The sequence below is a fragment of the Lynx rufus genome, unplaced genomic scaffold (genome assembly GCF_022079265.1).
Source record: "Lynx rufus isolate CCGP_SWC_20201006 ecotype Redwood Valley unplaced genomic scaffold, mLynRuf1.p SCAF_6, whole genome shotgun sequence".
NCBI classification, from domain to species: Eukaryota; Metazoa; Chordata; class Mammalia; order Carnivora; family Felidae; genus Lynx; species Lynx rufus.
Window position 1 is genome coordinate 42,711,465 of NW_025814878.1, and position 19,951 is coordinate 42,731,415.

A 19,951-nucleotide genomic window follows, 5' to 3' on the forward strand; every position below is an offset into this window, starting at 1 on the left:
GTCATCCATGTTTCTCTTTTTATAAGGGCTGCTAGTTCCATCACGAGGGCCCCACACCCATGACCTATTTTTTTATTAAAAAATGTTTTTAAAGTTTATTTATTTTTGAGAGACAGAGCACGAGCATGGGAGGGGCAGAAGGAGAGGGAGACGCAAAATCCAAGGCAGGTTCCAGGCTCTGAGCTGTCAGCGCAGAACCCGACATGGGTCTCAAACCCACAAACTGTGAGATCATGACCCGAGCTGAAGTCCGATGCTTAACCGGCTGAGCCACCCAGGCGCCCCTTCCCCCCATGACCTAACTTAAACCTCATTACTTCTCAAAGGTGCCATCTCCAAATACCATCATATTGGGGATTAAAGCTTCAACATATGCATTTTGTGGGGAGGGGAAGCACAAGCATTCAGTCCATAACCATGGTTAATACAGAAGTCGGTATCAGAAACAAAGGGCTGACACCATTTAAAGCCTAAAACATGTAACATTAGATTCAGTGCCAGAGTTAGTAAGACTACTATCACCCATGGTGACTTGAAAGGTTTTAAAGGAATAGAACGGAGCTTTAGGTCCATGGTCCTAAACACGGCCCGGGGAATATTTACAATGTCTGGGGACGTATTTGGTTGCCCAGATGGATGACAGAGGTGCTCCTGGCATCTTGTCAGTAGAGGCTATGATGCTGGTAAGCATACTGCAAGGCACAGGACGGCCTCCCACAACAAAGAAGTACTGACCCTGAAATGCAAATATTGTCAAGGTTGAAAGATTCTGCTTTAGAAAAAGACATTAAGAATAAAATTATTAGCATATTTGGTCACATTTGACAAAGTATTACAAAAAAGAGCTGAACTCAAAAGAGTTGGGCAATTTAAAAGCCAGTATAATGCTGAATACGATTAATCCAAAATGAAGATTTTCTGAGTTTTTATCAACATCACGATTATGACATCAACAAAGCTCAGATATACAAAGGACAACTCCTTTCCTTAAAACTTTTTTTTTCATCACCATAAGTGAACTCTTAATCCCTATCATCTATTTCATCCATCCCCCTATCCTCCCTCCCCTCTGGTAACCATCAGTTTGTTCTCTATAGTTAACAATCTGTTTCTTGGTTTGCCTCTCCCTCTCTTTTTTTCCTTTGCTCATTTGTTTTGTTTCTTCAATTCCACATATGAGTGAGATCACATGGTATTTGTCTTTCTCTGACTTTATTCACTTAGCCTTATACTCTTTAGCCCTATCCATGCTGTAAATGGCAAGATTTCATTCTCTTTTATGGCTGAAAAATATCCTGTTATATATATTAACCTATACCTATAGAGAGAGAGATAGATATAGATATAGATATATTGATATAGATATATTGATATATGTAAATATATCACATCTTCTTTATCCATTCATCTATTGATGGACACTTGGGCTGCTTTCATAGTTTGGCTATTGTAAATATTGTTGCAATAAACATAGGGGTGCATGTATCCCTTTGAATTAGTGTCTTTATATTTGGGGGTAATACACTCAGTAGTGCAATTACCGGATTGTAAGGTAGTTCCATTTTTAATTTTTTTGAGGAAACTCCATACTGTTTTCCACAGTGGCTGCATAAGTTAGAATGGCTAAAATCAAAAACACAAAATACAAGTGTTGGTGACAATGTGAAGGAAAAAAACCCTCTTGCACTGTTGGTGGGAATGCAAACTGGTGCAATCATTTTCTTTTTTAATGCCTTTCTTTTTTCTTAATATATGAAATGTATTGTCAAATTAGTTTCCATACAACACCCAGTGCTCATCCCAAAAGATGCCCTCTTCAATGCCTTTCTTAATGACAAAGTCAAAATCCTTTCTGCAGTTCTCTTCATTTTAGCTTCTCATCTGTTATAAACTACTGCTCAACCAGGATACATCTCCACAAATACAAACTATGTTTCATTTTGCAAGCCAAGAACAATCCAAACTCACCAACTGGGGAAAAATAATATCCCTTCTACCTAAGAGGCAACATAACTTATACTCAAGGTACACAACAGCTTAAATTATGAAACATAATGCTTGGCTGCTCTATCTAAAAGCAACCAATCAGGGGCGCCTGGGTGGCTCAGTCTGTTAAGTATCCGACCTCAGCTCAGGTCATGTCCTCTTCGACATCAGCTCAGGTCATGATCTCACAGTTCGTGGGTCCGAATCCCATATTGGGCTCTGTGCTGACAGCTTGGAGCCTGCAGCTTGCTTCAGATTCTGTGTCTGCCTCTCCCCTGCTCGTGCTCTGTCTCTCTCAGTCTCTCAAAATAAATAAACATTAAAAATATTTTAAATAAAAACAACCAATCGGATTTCCACAGTTTTCCTGAAGACCAGTGAATGGGTATTTTCTATATTTGTGAAATTAAAGAAACAATCTAGATGGTTTATCTAAAACAACCATGAAAAACAGTCTGCTCTGAAGATAAATTCAAACATCTATCTCCTAATAAGATACATCTAGAGAGAATTGGTTTTATTTTTTTCCAGTTTCCATTTATCAAGATTTCAAAAATCAATGGGCTGATGTTGGAAGCCTCATTCCTAAACTCTCTTCAAAATAGCAGGGTAGGAGGTACAGGTAGGTAAGGTGGGAAATGGAAGGCTCAAAGAATTTTCTGTACCATGAATGATGCTAAAGGATTGCATGCACATCCACTGGTGTGATAGAAGCTGCTCTAAAGAGTGTGCTTTTTGTCAGGAGAGGTAAGGAAACCTCACTGGAATGGTTTCAATATGACACTCAGCTGAGATCTCACTTACTAATGATCTTCTGCACTTCTGATGCATAAACTTCCTTTCCAGTAAATTAGGTCAAAAGCACAGCCACATTTTAGTATGAGAAATTGTTCAGAACTTCAAAATTGGGAAGTGCTTCCAGAATATTCCTAGTGGTACTTCCTCAAGAGGCAACTGAACCTGTCTGATTGGCTAACCTCACCCAACTTATAAGAACAAGGCCAGTGAGCCTGAGGCACATGAAAGCCAATGTGCTTAAGCTCTACCAGTGTGGAAAATAGTCCATTTTCAAATAACACACCCAAAACAAAACAAAATGAAACAAATCTAAACTCTTCTTTCTGTGATTGCTACTTCTGAACATTACAACCCTCCATTGGAGTCGAGTGACCCTAGTGAAATCAAAGGGTCACAAGTACAAGACTATGAACACAAATGCAGAGCATAGACTTGAATATTGGTATTAAGTTTCTGCCTTCTTCATTTTTGTGTGAACATTAAAAATAAGCAAGAACCTAAAGCACTAATTCTAGTCAAAATGTTTCATCCAACAAGTTTCAGCTACCCAACTTTACAGGTATAAATAACTTATTACATTTTTTACCATGGCATCAATTAAAATTTTCTGATACACTGCAAGCAAATTTCTCAAAATTATTGACCTAGAACACTTGCCCTTATAAAAACTCAGATTCTCCCTCTTAGGCCTTGATCCCTGCTAGATCACATTTCTCAGCTTTCTTTCAGTTTCAGTGGAAAGAAGTCATGTACACTACTTCTAGGATTAGTTTTTACAAACTCTCAGCCAGCCCTCCGTGTTCTCTGTCTTTGCTAGAAGAGACCCTAGCAAATGATGGTTCCACAAGATGGAAAGGGACTGAACCGTGAATCTTGGCGTGAAGGAAAGAATGCCCACTGAACACTCAAGTATGGCAGGAGTAAACAAGATAAAAGCCAGTGGGGATTGAGTTCTTTTGTTGTTCTTCACCTCGCTTACTACTGTTTTAATGAACGTGGAAGCAGGGGCGCCTGGGTGGCTCAGTCGGTTGAGCATCCGACTTCGGCTCAGGTCATGATCTCACACTCCGTGAGTTCAAGCCCCATTTCTGGCTCTGTGCTGACAGCTCAGACTTGGAGCCATCTTCAGATTCTGTGTCTCCCTCTTTCTCTGTCCCTCCCCTGCTCATGCTCTGTCTCCCTCTCTCAAAAAATAAATAAACATTAAAAAAAATGTTTTAATAAAAAATAAAAAAAAAATGAACATGGAGCGGGTTTGTGGACTTTCAGAGTGGAGGAGACCTGCACCGTCCTTCCCATATACAGCTTGGGAAGACATCAAGAGCCTTGGAAGGAAGTGATTCACATGGGTCTAAGTAGCCCAGAGCCTAGTGTAGTCTCAAAGCAGTCAATTACAAGGCACAGGAGCAGAGCTAGGGTAAATGATATATATACAAGGTCAATCCAATGTGTTTTCACCCTCACTGTTGCAGGTATGGTCTTTTCTGTAACACTCCACAGACTGACATCTGCTCCCTCTATACACCCTTCCTCGTGGCCCAAGCCTGGTACGAAAGTATTGGAGAGAGTTGCGAGACTGGAAGAAACCCAGCAGAACAAACTGTACGTAGTGACCATACATTTGGTTTGCCTTAAGTAGTCATGCCTTATGTTCACTGTCTTAGCATAGTTATTTCCAACAAGCCCTCTTATTCTAGAAAGTGTCTGGTTTAGATAATAAATAATATGGTCTCTTTAGAAATAGGGATGTCTGTAAAGATAAGTTTGTGGATATGTAATGTTAAGGATGAAGAGTCCCTTTCTGACCATATTGCAAGGCAAGCCCTCTAAAATGTAGATCCAACCTCAGTAAAAAATGTGCAAAACTAACTAGTGTTATATTTCTACTACTGAGTAGAATGTAAGCTTAAAAGAGAAATTGAATTTAATTACAAAAAGTTCTGTTTTACATACCTGAGTTGTAGTAAGATTTTTGTGTCTACCCATACATCTCTCTCTCTCTCTCTCTGTCTCTCTGTCTCTCTGTCTCACACACACACACACACACACACACACACACACACACACATTTTAACATAGGACATATCAGACTTCAAATCTAAGTCCCTCTATTTATGAGTATTTGGGTTGGTTTTTCCATCTCCCTGAACCTGAGTTTTCCATCCCCATGTGTACAATGATGATCTAACTCTTGATTTTATAGTTATTAAAAGAATTAAATGAATTAACATCTTTAATATGCTCACTTGAAAATACGAGTCTCTACTAAAATTTATACTTACCTGCGTGTGCTCATGTTATCAGAGGAGTTTACTCAGTTCTATCCATTTGTTACTCATAATGAATATAAAGTGTCAAATAACACAGGTTTCTTCACTCTCTTTCTATTCACATCCCCCTCCCCCTTCACGCTGGGACAAATGTTCAATTTTTAAGATACATCTAAAACAGAACCAGCAGCCATGGCCCTGACAGAGCTGATTTCTAAACACTCTTAGAGAAACAGAGGCAGAGGGACCACTAGTGTCCACCAGGCTGGTCACTTGCACCCCACACTCCTTGCACCGGGCTCTGGGCTTCCAAATACCACTGTTCCTTCTGTTCAGCGTGCATGTCCCTGTGGCAACCTTGCAAGCCCATTCACAGACCTGCCCCATATGTGGGACTTTTCATTCTGGTTCTAGCCTTTCCCTCACCCAGCTGCCCTAACCTAGCCCTCATGATCACTCTGTATCCCACCTAATTCCCAACCCTTATCAAAGTGGCGCAATCACATAGTGAGCATGTATAGACAGACGCCAGGGCAATTGTCTCCAGGAGGGCAAAGCAGAAATCCATGGGAATGACTATTGATAATAAAACACAGTCACGAGGCACTGGTTTCATGCTGGGTCCTGCACAAAGCATTTTCCATTTTAATCTCTTATAAGCCTCACAACAACTTTATGAGGCTGGGCTATTTTGTCATCATGTCATAGGTGAAGAAGCCGATGCTTAAAAAGTTAAGTTGCTTGCTCAAGTTCCCATAGTACTGAGATAGATATTTATTGAGAGCTTAATAAAACCAGACACTATTTGAAATTTTATGCAGATACTATCATTTAATCCTCATGGCAAGTCTATGAAGTAGGGCCAGTATTTTACCTGCACAGATGAGGAAAAGAAATTATACAAAGTAAATCGAATAGGTCATCACTAACTCATGATAAGGCTGGACTTTGAACCCAGGCAATCTGGTTCCAGAATGTATATTCTTAATCACTTTATTATAACTAAGAACTAGATTTCAGAGTCTAACTTTTTAGCTTTTTAACTTGTCTAACTTGTCAAAGGGTCATTAACTGTGATAGATTCCGAATAGACTGCTTTTATTTTATGTATAGGAACCCAAAGATCAGAAGGGGTAATAGGTCCAGGATTCAGCAAGATCTTAGCAGCATTTCCTGCAGTATTATTCATTGTGAGGGAAACTCCCAGCGAAGCAACAGGCATTTGCACAACTCTGGAGGACCTATGTGAGTTTTCTGAAGCAACTTAACACTATGAAGAGCTGAGACTCCCAGGCCGGAATGTGCTAGATTTCTCTCAGTGTGAATACATAAGGATGCATCCAAATTTACCTTGTTAACTCTCCTGGTCCTCCTGCTTAGAAACAAAGTAGGAAGAAAATTAAATAGTTGAAGCAAAATTCTCTAATTGTCCAGGTTCACAGGCATATTATTGGGGAAAAATTATATGGAAAGGCAATAATGTTAAAGACCATGAACCCCAGAGCCACACTTTCTAGGCTTAAAGATCAGCTCTGCCATTCACTAGGTTGGCTTTTGAGACAAATAAGTTAATATATGTATTGTCTTTCTTTCTGTCGCTATAAAATGAAGCATTAATAAAATCTACCTCCTGAGATTGTCTTGAGGATTAAATGAAGTAATATATGTACAGCCTATAGTAAATTCTATGTACATATCTGCCATTATAATTATTAAGCTCTTTATGTGTTAGCTGAGAAACTATCATCCCATTTATTTATTCTTCATCCCTTTTTTCTAGTTGGTCTCACAGTCTGTTTGAATACAGTCTTTATTTTAAAGCCTATTTTGTCTAAGTATTGCTAACCCAGAGGTGTTTTCACTTACATTTGCATGGTAAATGTTTTTCCGCTCCTTCACTTTTAGTCTGCATCTTTAGGTCTGGGGTGAGTCTCTTGTAGGCAGTTAATAGATAGGTCTTGCTTTTTGTATCCATTCTGTCACCTTTTGAGTGGAGCATTTCGATCACTTATATTTAAAGTAGTCATTGAGGGACGCCTGGGTCGGTCAATTAAGCATCAGACTTCCAGCTCAGGTCATGACCTCACGGTTCGTGGGTTCGAGCCCAGTGTTGGGCTCTGTGCTGACAGCTCAGAACCTGGAGCCTGCCTCAGATTCTGTGTCTCTCTCTCATGATGCTCCTTCCCTGCTCTTTCTCAAAACTAAATAAACATTAAAAAAAAAAAAGAAAAAGAAAAAAATTATTATTGATAGGTATTAACTTGTTGCCATTTTAAATGTTTCCTCGCTTTTTTTTTTTTTTTGGTAGTTCTTCTCTGTTCCTTTTTTCTTCTCTTGCTCTCTTTCTTTGTGGCTGATGAATTTCTGTTGTGTTATGTCTAAATGTTTTCCTCTTTTTTTTTGTTTCTATTGTAAGTTTGGGGTTTGTGGTTACTATGAGGCTTATACATAACACCCTCAGTATATACCAGTCTATATTAAATTGATGGTCATTTAAGTTCAATCATTCTAAAACAACAAAAACAAAAATAAAGCTTTTTTTAAAACTCCTTCTTCTCCATTTCATGTATATGCTGTCATATTTTACATCTTTTTATTCAGTTGGTGAGGATGCAGAGGAAGGGGAACACTTTTGCACTGCTGGTGGGAATGCAAACTCATGCATCCACCCTGAAAAACAGTATGGAGGTTCCTTAAAAAAATTAAAAGTAGAACCACCTTATGACCGAGCAATTGCACTACCAGGTATTTATCTAAAGGATACAAAAACGCTGATTTGAAAGGGCACATGCACACCAATGTTTATAGCAGCACTATCACCAATAGCCAAATTACGGGAAGAGTCCAAATGTCCACCTACTGAAGAATGGATAAAGAAGTTGTGGTATTGATATACAATGGAAGGTTGCGGGGCGCCTGGGTGGCTCAGTCGGTTGAGCACCGACTTCGGCTCAGGTCACGATTTCGCTGTCCGTGAGTTCGAGCCCCGCATCGGGCCCCTGTGCTGACAGCTCAGAGCCCGGAGCCTGTTTCTGATTCTGTGTCTCCCTCTCTCTGACCCTCCCCCGTTCATGCTCTGTCTCTCTCTGTCTCAAAAATAAATAAACGTTAAAAACAAAAAAATAAAAAAAAAAAACAATGGAAGGTTGCTTGGTAATCAAAAAGAATGAAATCTTGCCATTTGCAACAATGTGGATGGAACTAGAATGTATTACGCTAAATGAAATAAGTCAGTCAGAGAAAGACAAACATCATATGATTTTACTCATATGTGGAGTTTAAGAAAGAAAACAGATGAGGGGTGCCTGGGTGACTCAGTCAGTTGGGTGTCCGCCTTCGACTCAGGTCATGATCTCACGGTTTGTGGGTTCAAGTCCTGCATCGGGCTCTGTGCTGACAGCTCAGAGCCTGGAGCCTGCTTCAGATTCTGTGTCTCCTCTCTCTCTCTCTGCCCCTCCCCTGCTCGTGCTCTGTTTCTCTCTCTCTCAAAAATCAATAAATGTTAAAAAAAATTTTAAAAAAAGAAACAAAACAGATGAGCACAGGGAAAAGGATGGAAAATAAGATAAAAACAGAAAAAAATAAGATAAAAACTATAACAGACTCTTAAATACAGAGAACAAACTAAGGGTTGCTGGAGGGGTATTGGATGGGGGATGGGCTAAATGGGTGATGGATATTAAGGAGGGCACTTGTTGGAATGGGCATTGGGTGTGATATGTAAATGATGAATCACTAAATTCTACTCCTGAAACCATTATTACACTATATGTCAACTAACTTGGACTTAAATAAAATTATAAATAAATAAATAAATAAATAAATAAATAAATAAATCTCTCACATTCAGGACACTTAATTTTGATAATTTAATACACTGGTAATTTGCAGAATGTTTTAGAGTGAATAATTTGAAAATTAGAGAGCAAATTTATAAGCACTTTCTTTCAAATTAACAAATCACAAAAAATAGAAAGCTATAAAATTTGGAAATCAGACTTAACATTGTCCATACATGACATATTTTAGAATCCCCTTTTGGTTAGACACCCCTTTTTTATTTTCATAATAAAAAATGCTCACATTTTAGTTTTCTAAGTTTCAACTCTTTAAAAAATTGTACTATTAACATAGTTAATATGGTTTTGTAATTTGGCAAACTTGACCAAAAGCATTGTAATGGTGGAATCAAAAATTTAGACCAAGGTATTTTACATTTTTGTTGTTTAATTAATAATGTGTTCATAGGTTAATTAACCTGTTTGTGGGAATCCTTTCATGATGTGTACATATATCAGAACATCACTTGCACACTTTAAATCTATTATAATTTTGTTAATTACACTTCAGTAAAGTTGGATAACAACTGGTCCAAACTTTTATAAAGGAAAATTAATTTAGTTTTGATTCAAATATTTACCAAATATTTCATTAAACTATTATTTGCATAGATAAAGCAAATTGCAAAGACAATATACAGTATATATTTAGAAAAAGTAAGTTTTAACTTATTCTATAATATTTTTTGTTCACAATAGGTAACTTTTTTCTAATGACCAAGGTAACTGTTTCCAATAAAAGAAACCTATGCTTGAATAAATAATCTATATAAAAATTCTTTATTAAAACAAAATATTACTAATAATTATATAATAGCATAAAAGTTGCAAGTTGTTTTATAACTAACAATTTTATATTTAATTTAACTTGATGAAAGAAAAGGGCCTTACAAATTCAGGATTTCACTTATCTGTTAAAACGCCAATTGTTAGAAATTTTCTGCAGTTCAAAATCCAATGCTCAATAGCTCTTCAATAACAATCCTGTATAACAAGCTGGTGAAATTATGCCTATTACAGAAATAATAGAGTTGTATCTAACACCTTCCCATATTGCTTCAGCTTTTCAACTCTTGCGGGAATTAAAGATGATTAGATTCTATTTCTAGCAAAATTCCATTTGGGAATAAGAATGACTTAAAAGAAAGGAATAAACCTGGTTATTAAAAAAGAGACTCAAATAGATTTTGAATAATACGTTCTCATGTCCTTTTCCAAGTAAGCAAAATTTTACTATAAATGTATGAGCCAGTTAGAAATCCAGTAAAAGTAAAACCATGAAATACAAGTATGCTTCAAGTAAATTCACATGGCAGAAGTTTGTGGAGGATAAAATCAAACTTGAGTCAAATCCAGAACACATAAACATTTTTTAAGATCTAGGAATAACCATATTTCTATGATTTGATTTTTTTTCTTTCAGATGTTGGATTGCCATCCTTCCTGAATCAGCTTTGAGAGACAAAAAGTTCAAATCCACTTCAAAATTTGTAAACATCTAATATTGGTGGCTTCCCAGTTCCTGATTTTCCAAAAGAACAGAGAGAAAATAAGATATTCATTTTCTGAAAACCTGGACTCAGGGCTCCTGGGTAGTTCAGTTGGTTAAGCATCTACTCTTGGTTTCCACTCAGGTCATGATCGCATGGTTCCTGAGTTCAAGTCCCATGTCAGACTCTGTCCTAACAGCATGGAGCCTGCTTTGTCCTCTCTCTCTCTCTCTCTCTCTCTCAAAATAAATACATAAAACTTAAAAAAAAAAAAAAAGAAAGAAAATCTGGTTTCCATTATGCTGTTCTAGGCAATGCACTAAGGAAAGCCTCTCCCTTATGCAGAGGTAAATACAAGGGAGACAGGAAGAATACACTCAAGTGAATGGGATCCAGTTGGAACCACCAATGCAAAACTAATTACCATAAAATGGAGCCAAGTATCCATGGCCAGCCAACCATGGCCCACCTCTTGAGAAACTATAGAGTAAGTCACAAACAGCAAATCAATGGTTCGCCAAACTGAAGACTTCACAGAATTTTGCCCTGTCCCACTTTCAGCACACCCCCATCCAAAGCTCAGTACCTCAGATTATCTGCAGATACACATGAAATATGAGCAGTATTTTTCAGTGTAATATAAAAATAATCTGTATAAGGGGCGCCTGGGTGGCTCAGTCGGTTCAGCGTCCAACTTGGGCTCAGGTCATGATCTCACAGCTGGTGAGTTCGAGTCCGCGTCGGGCTCTGTGCTGACAGCTCAGAGCCTGGAGCCTGTTTCAGATTCTGTGTCTCCCTCTCTCTCTGCCCCTAACCCACTCGCATTCTGTCTCTGTCTCTCTCAAAAATAAATAAACATTAAAAAAAATAATAATCTGTGTAAGTAAAACATATTTATATTCTCAAAGTGTCAGGTTTAATAGTGATTCTTTGGCTACAGTAAATTAACATTACAATCAGTTCAAATTATTTGTTTGTTTTTTTAAAATTTTTTTTTCAACGTTTATTTATTTTTGGGACAGAGAGAGACAGAGCATGAACGGGGAAGGGGCAGAGAGAGAGGGAGACACAGAATCGGAAACAGGCTCCAGGCTCTGAGCCATCAGCCCAGAGCCTGACGCGGGGCTCGAACTCACGGACCGTGAGATCGTGACCTGGCTGAAGTCGGACGCTTAACTGACTGCGCCACCCAGGCGCCCCTTCAAATTATTTGTATAATGAAGCTGAGAAAACAGAAGGAAAGTAAAATAGAAGGTGGGGGAGGGGAAGACAGAAGGAAGATAGAAGAAATTGTAAATTAAAATTTCACATATTGGATTACTTGCCTCTCTGTGTTTTGTTTTATCTTTAAAAACACATCTAAATGGTAGCAAGGAAAGTAATTAGTTCAGCTAATCAATATGTGGAATTCAGAGACTATGTCTACATATACTAAGAAATAAGGTATTGAAATTTTGTATTTTTCCATATCTGTCCGTACCAGGCATATAGGACCAAAATGTCTGTTTGTATGTCTCGCAAGATCCTTTAGCTGCCGTTTCTTTAGTTAGACTTTTCTACTTATTTCTTCCATTTAAGGTTTTAATAATAACAGCAATAATGTACCATCTCAAATTTAAACAAAAACACTAGCCTGTTATCTTATATCTACAAATCTACCTTACAATTTAATACTAATACAGATGTGTACTAATTCTTACATGCAGCATGAACCCATTTATTAATTTGCTTTTTATGGATGTTGCTGGAATCTTAACAACATTATTGTACCTCCTAGAATAAACATTGCAGCCAAGGAAGTACATCTTTCAATTATCTGTCCAATTATCTTATTAGCTGGCATATGTTCTTCTTCTTATTGTTACCATGAAGACTTTAATAAGCACTATAAAATTACATTTGAGTTTTCATTTATTCCTAACGAAACTCTGGTGTCAAAATTTTGCCATCTCCATTGTAGATGAAGAAAGTGATAAGCCAATTGTTTTCCTGTGATTTAATCATCCGTATCACACCAAACCTCATCCACTCTAGTAACAGCTGACTTCTGACTGATAACAGTTTGGGGGGGACCATATGTCACTTCTGTTTATGACAGTTTTGAGATGGTCATCTCGATGTTTTTCTTAGCAGATATGTATTTAGCAGCCAGTGCAATATCACAGTTGATCCAGTTACCCAGGTGAACAGCCTTAACACAGAGGTCCATAATTAAAGAGCTACATGACGGAAAATGATGAATCCCTTCCTTCCCTTCCAAGCTGCTTCTTCTAGAACAGGATGGAAACACAGACTGTGGCCGCAAGCCTGAATGCCTGTGACAGCAGCAAAGAAGCCATCTATCTCTGTTCCAACCAACCAAGACCTTTAACCGGGATTACATACACTTAGAGTGACAAAGTAATAATTACTGAAAATATTTGAAAGTGCAAAGAGAACACAGCCAGTACTGAATGTATGGATGAAACGTTCCATTTAAATATCATATGTTGACTTTTCCTATGTCTCAACTTCGTTCCCAGCAATAACTCTATAAAAAAAGTTATAGTCTCGTGTAAAAAGGGACTGTAAAAATAAAACCTGCACATGTAAAATTCCCTGAATAATATTATATCAATATTATGAGCACTGGTCAGAACTTCTCACAAATAACTGAACCATTGATGCCTTAAGCCCTGTCAAGGAGAAAAACTAAAATTTTCTGAATAGAATGATAAAGACAGCAAGGAACTATCACCGTTGAGCACAATTCCTTCAGGGTGCATGTGTGGCCAACCAGTCTCTTCAATGGAGAAATACTTGTTATTTCTTATAGAGTCACTGTCATCCAGAATCAGCCTGGATAAAAATTCAATAGAGTGTTTGTTTGCTGTTTTTCTCAAATTCCAAATCAAATAAATCCCCCATAATAAGGTCCTTGGGAAGGCACATATGGGCAAAGTCACAGAATTCACAGGAAATGAAGACAGAGTATTAGAAACAAACATCTAACAGACACAGCCCCGCAAAGAAAGTATGAAAAAGACAAAACTCAATCTTTCTGGACTGAGCTGTCAGGCTGAAGTCACTGAAAAATACAGAACCCTCACTGAAAAAGACATCCGGGTGACAATTCTTTTCAAATACCTACATTTCTCTGTCTATGTAGTAATTAGAACACTTGAAAGTCTTCACTAAAGCAGTATATCTCCTATGGCTTGGCCATGATTTTCCTCTCCAGGATGGTTCATTATCTTTCTTCACATTGTAATCTTCATTTTTGTGACCTGCTACTCCTCAAGGACGTTTTTAGTTTCTTTTTCCCTAAATGATCTTAACACGAAGGACTTACTAAGTATAAAAAGCAATGATACGTTCTGGTCATAATCTCATTAAGGTGGATTGACCATAAATTATAAATTGTGTGGTCTTATGAATGCTATTTACATCACGCAATTCTTACTATCATCCTAACAAGTAATGTTCTTCAAAAAAACAGTTTATCAAATGAATAATGGGGCCATAGGGACACCATAGAGAAAAACACAAGTAAGAATAATTAATTTTCAGCAGTTTTCATAATAGATGTCTGAAAACATGGTACACATGTTCACTGGTATTTGGCATTGTTTGAGAAAAATGCTTTGTATCTTTCCACGAACGCCTAGTGCTTTAATGTCTTAAAGCATCTTGTAGTAGCCCCATCAATCTGAACAAACTCAACAAAAGCAGAGTGAGGCTGTTTTGGCAGAAGGACAAAGGACACTTTCCCCTCAGCTCATAACAAATTGTTTTCATTAAGAACAAATGGTCGTGAAGCATTATTTTACTTGAGTCTGTGCCTGATGACAAGCCCAACGTGTAGATCCAGCATTCACCGTAAACAATAAGATTGGGTCTCGGCAAGGGAAGTGTCCTTCTTTAGTTGAAAAACTCCATATTTGGGGAGCATAAGATGGGCCATTTTCAACCAGAAAACATCAATTTGTGATAACTTTTAATAGTTGTTTATACCTTCAGGCTCTATGATTAAGATAATTTTGAATAAAATAGATATCATGAAGGGGCAGCCATTTTTTAGATACTCTTATTTTTATCATCTGAGCTATCGCTTTTCTGAAGCTGCATTAAAGAGTAGTCATTTCTAGGTATCTCAACAGGCACATCTAGTTCATTTATCTCAAGGTCTTTCTACACTATGTGGAACTAGACCTTCAGAAAAAAACCATTTCAAATATCTTTTAGGAAATTCTTGCCAAAATTAAAATAAGTAACACTAAAAAAAAAATTAGCTCAAGTGCCAAATAATGTAAAGGGGAACTGTAACATAATATAAGCACAACAGTCTGTATTCATAGTTTTAGCTCATTTTTTGGAACCACTATTGCGTGTTTTTTATAAACTTCTGATTAGTGAAACTGTATATAGACATTTCATAATGTGACCCTTACCTCTTTTTTATTTTAAAGCATGTTTGATTTTGAAATAACGTAACAGTCAGTGTTTAATACTTGAAAAATAGGTTCCAAGCATGCACCCTTCATAATGCTATTTTGTTACTTCAATTACTGCATTATATCTTTACTACCCGTTTATAAATCTGAGGTTCTGGCATACTATAACTCAGCAGTTTAAACTGAATCAGATTTCCAGATACAACTGATGTTTTGTAAAGGAAGATTAAAAACTAGCTAAGCCCAAACACTTCAAAAGCTTATTGGCCTTGCCCTGAGCAAGAATTCGAGGAGAGAGGAGGGGGTCATAAGAAGTACATTTTGTGTTTGAATAAGAAATTGATTTGGGGAAGAACTCCAGGCTAGCTGAGACAGAAGATCATAATTTTCTAGGCTTCCAACCCTCCGTCAATAAAAGAACATTAGAGAATCTATCCTCTAAAGAAACGGTCCATCTTTGGCTTCATCATTACCATCAAAAAGCATTTTTGCTATTCACACAGCGGTTTCTCTACAGGAAGCAGGACGGATTGCCTTGAGTACAGGAGGGAACCGCAGAAGAGTCACCATTACTTAAAAAATGCTTACATCATCTACCAGGTGGGTGGTAAACAGGATCGTTACCTTGGCTCTCCCTGCAGCTACATACACACATGCCAAAGGGAGACAAATCGATATAGCAATAATTTTTAAATCCAATAAAATTGAGACAGAGAAAACTGAAGTGGTTTTATCAAAACACTACAGATAAATTCATATTTTTCATCTTTATTGCCTATGGACATGAGCCATCTTCCATTACACAAGTTATCTACTTCAATCTGATAACTATTTTAGGGGCACCTCGTATGTGCAATCACAGAGATACAAAAAATAAAGTTTGAACTGAAGAAAGAGGCCCAATTTCTCTTCCACAGCCAATAGCATACTATTTTATACAATAGAAAGAGAAAACAGTTTAGAACATATTGAATCTATTGAACTAATAATGTATTAATTATCTTTATAAAAACCAAAAGCTTTGATTTTTAAAAATTTGTACTTGGAATGTAACATAAATTAGATGATAGCAATATTATTGAAACATTAACTGTAGCCTAATTCTCTCTGACATTTTAAATAACTATTGAGAAGAGGGGCGCCTGGGTGGCTTAGTCGGTTAAGCGGCCGACTTCAGCTCAGGTCATGATCTCACAGCTTGCAGGTTCGAGCCCGGTGCTGGGCTCTGTGCTGATAGCTCAGACTGGAGCCTGCTTCAGATTCTGTGCCTCCCTCTCTCTCTACCCCTCCCCTGCTTGTACTCTGTCTCTGTCTCTCTCTCTCATCCTTCTTGGGCTCTAATTCTTCCCACAATTGTTTACAACCCAAGCTCCAGGCTGACTTTATCCTTGGAAGCAGGGCCCATCATCTGGAAAAGACTTTTTCTCTGAATCTTGTTTAATGACATTTTCCAGTTCTACTCAGCTCTAATTCATGGCCACTGATTCTCTGGGGTGAGTTGTGTCCTGCATGTTTTGTGATTCCAGTTGAGCTTATATTGAATCTTGAAACAGGGTTCCTTTCTCACCTTCTGCCTTGATCCTTTTCACCAGGTCAAAAGGTGTTCAGCCTGAAAGACACTTTCTCTTTCTGCTTTCTCCACCTGTCAGGGTATTTACAATGGTTACTGGGATGGGCTATGATGTCACATTTTGTCAAAAGGTATCAACTAATGTTAACCAGTTCACTAGCCAGTCTCACTGTGCACTTCAAAATATTAATTACAGTGTTTCTAGATGTTACATAGACAAAGTCTTAAAACAAGACTAAGGAATTTGCGGAAAAACTAAGTAAACTTAAGTTTATTGATGAATATCTCAGAGCTCTTTAATACCTTAATCTGCACATACATTTCAAAGAGGAGGTGTGTTGGAACATAGTTGCCATGTCTAACCATTTGATCAAGGTGCTCCCACTTTTTACTTGTAGAACATATTTAAGGCCTTATGGAGACTCATTTTGGAGACATCCTATTGCTGAGAAAAATATAATAATCCAGGCTAAAAAGTGTTCAAATCTAAAATTTCAAGATATTTGGAAAAACAAGTTGTCAAGATTTAACTTTTATATAAATAGCTTTTAAAAATTAAAATTTTCAGGGGCGCCTGGGTGGCTTGGTTGGTTAAGCATCCAACTCTTAGATTTTTCTTTTTTTTAACATTTATTTTTATTTTTGAAAGACAGAGAAAGACAGATCAGGAGCAGGGGAGGGGAAGAGAGAGAGGGAGACACGGAATATGAAACAGGCTCCAGGCTCTGAGCCATCAGTACAGAGCCCAGTTTGGGGCTTGAACTCAGGAACCATGAGATCATGATCTGAGCCAAACTTGGATGCTTAACCGACTGAGCCACCCAGGCGCCCCTTAAGCATCCAACTCTTGATTTCAGCTCAGGTCATGATCTCAGGGTCATGAGATTGAGCCCACATCCGGCTTTGCACTGAGCACGAAACTGCTTAAGATTCTCTCTCTCCTCCCTCTCCCTCCACTCCTCCCCCCTCCTCACATGCTCTCTCTTTCTCTTTCTCTCTCCCACTCTAAAAAATAAACACATAAATACCTACATAAATAAATAAAAATAAAAATTTTCAAATGCCTAAGATTGATCTAATCCAACTATTTCTACTTAAAGTTTTTCATAATAATGAATCCATGTCTCCATATTCTTGGTCAAATAAGAAATAGTCACCACACTGAATATTACTATTCAGAATTATAATAACCTAAAGTAATTATGTCACACAACCTCTTATCAATCAATGTAACTAGGCCATAGCTAAGAAAACAATTGAATCTTTTGCTACAGATAAATAGATGATGATAAATGATAGATAGATAGATAGATAGATAGATAGATAATATTATGTATTATATAACACATGTGCCTGCCAGGGCCCAAGTTACACTGGCCAATAATAGTCAATGTTAGGCTGTACATTCACTGAGCTCAAAAATAATGATTTTCTTTTTCACTTTTATTTTCTATATAGCAGTTACACAGTGGCTTACATAGAGTAGGTAGGCAGTGAATAAACGATATATAAAAATACATGGTTGAGTCTCATAGTGATAGAAGGAAGGAAGAGAAGAAGGAGGGAGGAAAATTAAAAGTCACACTACCCACAGTGAGTCCATTTCCTAAGTAATTATTGGATGTCTTCAGTTTCCAGGTCTTATGCTAACCACTAGCATGGATGTAAAGATGGCCTGGACTTAGGAATACCAAGCCTAGTATACGAGGTGGATATTTTAATGAAGAATACGTTAACAATGTGGTAGGTCTATGATAGAGGTGTGTAGAAATATAAAGAGAATAAGGAGAAGACAGTAACCACTGTGCAGGGAAGGAAGCTTTCAAGGTGATTAATGTCTGGATTGGGTTATAAAGGAATTCATCAAGTGGAGAAGAGAGGGAGAGCATCCCAGACAGAGGAAGTATTAGCAAGTGTACAGGGAACCATATTCAGCACCCAGTATATGCAAGAAAGTAGTATCAAAGGGTGATGGGACTGAGAATAAGTGGGGAATGAGAAATGCCTAGGAGCTGTGCTGAGAACCTGACGTTAGTCCTCTAGATTCATAATTTCCCATATTTATTTAATGAGAGATTCTTTTAAGTATGGACAAAACATCAACAATGATCCATGACATAAGGAACAAAAAATCTTCATCAGGGAGTAACTGCAGTAAGAAATTATCGATAAAAAACAAAATAATATCACAAATACATGAATTTATGGGACAATACATAATGCATAAGCAATTTATGCCAGTTTAATCCAATAGACATTGTACAACTTAAAGGAAAGTTGAGAAGTAATGTCTATTTGTTAATAGCAATGCATAATGTGATCACATTTGTGACTTCCTGGAATTCATAGCTGTGGCATATCATTTAAAAGCAACTATTTAAAGCTTTCAACATATGTAATTCAAAATAGGTTATTGAAGAAAAACTCTTGCCATCGTGAATTTTCTTTTCTCTCCATGGAACAGAGTTTGAGAAGGACTGCAGCAGACAATGGGGGAAGAAATAAAAGAAGAAACAAAGTGGTTCACCTTGGCAAGGAAATACACTCTATATGCCATATATAACTCAATTAAAAAGCAGCCAGGTCAAGAAAACCTCTTAAAAAGTTCTTTTTATGATATATGTAATGATATATAAAATAATATCTAGACATTATGTTAGTATATATAAAAATTTCAAGTACCAAGGGAGGAAAAAATGTGGCTATTTTTATCAGAAAAGTTCTATAATGCCAAGAATGTTACTGTCTGCCTGTTTATGGGAGAGTGGATCATTATAAACAAGTGACTTGGGAAAGAAACCAAGTCAACTTTGAGTTAGTGTCAAATTAAGAGAATTTCTTTAAGATAAAAACATAGGCAAGCCTAAATTATCTCTGAAAGCAGATGGAAAATGGCCAATTCAAATTAATGGCTATGTATGGATTTTAACTTATAGTTATTATTCTCTAGATTTTCTATTGTTATCACTGCTACTTATCATGTTTATAATAATACCAAGAAGATAGTAAGCTTGAGAGCCAAACACACCTAGGATAAAATCCTAGATTTGTTACAATCTATTGGATTGTCCTTGGGTTATCTACCTGAAAATTCTGAGACTTGGTTTCTTGTTGTTTCTTCCTAATCTTCAAAATGCAGAAATAGTCATTTCATTGTGCTGTTTCAAAGATCAAATAAAATAATATTAAGTTACTAGCATTATGTGTGATATATATTGCCTTAGTTTGAGTTCCTATAGGAAGAGGATAAGAATTTAAACACTTTGTTGGGGAAGTGATCCCAGGAAACACATTGCTGCATGCAGAAGGGAGAAAAGGGAATAATGTCAATAAAGTGTGTTATCAGGTCTGCTGCTGCTTGGGGTCCTCATGCTCAGTTCTGTTGCATACTATGTGAGACAGTGTAAAAGTTGTTCCTACAAAAAGCTCCTAAAGTTGTTCCAACCAATGAGTGAGGGAAATGAGGAGATTTATCCACTGAATCTTCATCTATTATTGGCTGATGGCTGGGTTCCAACAGCCTGGGAATGGGAAGGGCGTGTACCTGCACTCACAGTATCAAAAG